At 37.7% G+C, this 3106-nt stretch overlaps 1 protein-coding gene across 2 annotated transcripts in view; it reads right to left on the reverse strand.

Moving 5' to 3' along the window:
• Nucleotides 1-1088, reverse strand: part of LOC123750557 (uncharacterized) — a 64304-nt gene extending 63216 nt beyond the window's left edge. The window contains exon 1 of one of the 2 annotated variants that reach the window (XM_069303059.1): nt 993-1088. The gene's annotated coding sequence lies outside the window, so the exon portion shown is untranslated. The remainder of the gene's footprint in view (nt 1-992) is intronic. The other variant, XM_069303057.1, reaches the window with a different exon arrangement.
• Nucleotides 1089-3106: the final 2018 nt, after the last annotated feature.

Genomic DNA, 3106 nt, shown 5'->3' on the forward strand with positions numbered 1-3106 from the left:
TGGTGGTTGAGGAAGTGGTGGTTGGGGGAGGCAGGGTTGTGGTGGTGTCCGCCCGTCAGATGGCATCACATAGGGCCGGCGGGAGGCCAGGATCGTTACATCCCTCTCACTCTATGTCCCACGTTCCTGGAGACCCGAGTCTCGCCGGGTGTACAGGCCTCCTGCCTCCTCTCATGGGTGATATTCACCACACCAGCCCCCACACGGGGTAATATTCACCACACCAGCCCCCACACGGGGTAATATTTACCACACCAGCCCCCACACGGGGTAATATTTACCACACCAGCCCCCACACGGGGTAATATTCACCACACCAGCCCCCACACGGGGTAATATTCACCACACCAGCCCCCACACGGGGTAATATTTACCACACCAGCCCCCACACGGGGTAATATTCACCACACCAGCCCCCACACGGGTGATATTCACCACACCAGCCCTCACACGGGGTAATATTCACCACACCAGCCCCCACACGGGATAATATTCACCACACCAGCCCCCACACGGGTAATATTCACCACACCAGCCCCCACACGGGATAATATTTACCACACCAGCCCCTACACGGGGTAATATTCACCACACCAGCCCCCACACGGGGTAATATTTACCACACCAGCCCCCACACGGGATAATATTTACCACACCAGCCCCTACACGGGGTAATATTCACCACACCAGCCCCTACACGGGGTAATATTCACCACACCAGCCACCACACGGGGTAATATTCACCACACCAGCCCCCACACGGGATAATATTTACCACACCAGCCCCCACACGGGGTAATATTCACCACACCAGCCCCCACACGGGGTAATATTCACCACACCAGCCCTCACACGGGATAATATTTACCACACCAGCCCCCACACGGGGTAATATTTACCACACCAGCCCCCACACGGGATAATATTTACCACACCAGCCCCCACACGGGGTAATATTTACCACACCAGCCCCCACACGGGGTAATATTTACCACACCAGCCCCCACACGAGGATAGCGCCAAGGAAGCCACTGTGTCTCAGCGCCCGACGCCGGACCGGGAAACGAGACGTGTGTGTCCTCCGCCAACCAAACGTCAACTAACGCCTGGCACCTATCTTTCCTCTCCCCTCTCTCCCTTTCTCTCTCTCTCTCTCTCTCTCTCTCTCTCTCTCTCTCTCTCTCTCTCTCTCTCTCTCTCTCTCTCTCTCTCTCTCTCTCTCTCTCTCTCTCATATTTCTATCACTGGTAATTCCTATCACGTTTTCAATAGGCACAATGTGCTGCTTAAAAATTATTTCAGTCCATGTTAATTAAGGTACCTTTTTCTGTGTAATCGTTAATGCTTAGGGGAATTATGTATATATCAACTGTTCTCTGAATGTCTAGGTTATAACACCGAGCTAAGAGATCAGTAGTTACAAAATGCTGTATTCTGGTCTCTCCTTTTTAACGATCCACTCGTAAAATTGTTCATCAAGCAGTAGCTTCTTAGAGACTTTGTGTGCATACTTTTTTGGCAATGTTGCACAATTTGTTCAATATTTTGTTCTTCCTGAGGAGCTGCCTCCATCACAATCTTGGCTTCAAAACATTTTTTATTTTATATCTTAATTTGTCATCTATTATAAAAAATTATAACAAAAATATCAATTATCAACGCTTGGTATTAAAAGTACCAAATAACAAAAAATAAACCAATTTTCGTAAAGTATTATGCTGAATCATTGCAAGTCATCAGTAGGCAAAAATATAAATAAATAATTTAAGGGAAACTAAAATATATTATAAGTATCAAACGTTTGTATTACATTTTACTGCATTTCGCTATATAAGAAGAGATCTATTCATTGTTAATTAGAATTTCTTAACATATATATATTTATATACATGTAGTCAATATATTTTATTAATTATAGACCATAGATTAAAAAATGTTTTACTCTTTACTATATATATATATATATATATATATATATATATATATATATATATATATATATATATATATATATATATATATATATATATATGTATATATATATATATATATATATATATATATATATATATATATATATATATATATATATATATATATATATATATATGTATATATATATATATATATGTATATATATATATATATATATATATATATATATATATATATATATATATATATATATATATATATATATATATATATATATATATATATATATGCTTCATTGAATATGACCGCATATTCTGTATTTATTATTTTCTGGTTTAGGGCTTCTATCCCTCTAACTATTTTCTTAGCATCAGGGCTTAGTTGAAATAGGAGTTCTCCAAAACTCATTTTCGTACTTTTAAGGTAAAGAAAAGAAGTGATTTACTATAGAGTGTATTACATTTATTTATACAATTTGCACAACGTTTCAAACCTCCATGGTTCATTCTCAAGTGAACAGATCTTACAATGCTGGTTGATTTTATACCCGCACTGGGTCAGGTGATAATACTATAAAGGTGAAAACATGGGGGGATACATAAGGGATAAATGTGAGGTGAAACAGAGGTAACTGCAGAAGGCTTATTGGCCCATTCGAGGCAGCTCCTATCTAAACACAAAGATTAATCCAGTGTAATTGGCCTGTTATGTTGGACATTGTCTTCTGTGTTGGCATCGTTATGTTAATCAACCAGCATTGTAAGATCTGTTCACTTGAGAATGAACCATGGAGGTTCGAAACGTTGTGCAAATTGTATAAATAAATGTAATACACTCTATAGTAAATCACTTCTTTTCTTTACCTTAAAAGTACGAAAATGAGTTTTGGAGAACTCCTATTTCAACTAAGCCCTGATGCTAAGAAAATAGTTAGAGGGATAGAAGCCCTAAACCAGAAAATAATAAATACAGAATATGCGGTCATATTCAATGAAATATGTTTGAAAGAAAACCTGCTGCCAGTATACACCAATATATATATATATATATATATATATATATATATATATATATATATATATATATATATATATATATATATATATATATATATATATATATATACTCGAAATTTACATTTAAATTATTAACTTTCTGCAGAACAAAATAA

Source organism: Procambarus clarkii, chromosome 49 (assembly GCF_040958095.1).
Source record: "Procambarus clarkii isolate CNS0578487 chromosome 49, FALCON_Pclarkii_2.0, whole genome shotgun sequence".
NCBI classification, from domain to species: Eukaryota; Metazoa; Arthropoda; class Malacostraca; order Decapoda; family Cambaridae; genus Procambarus; species Procambarus clarkii.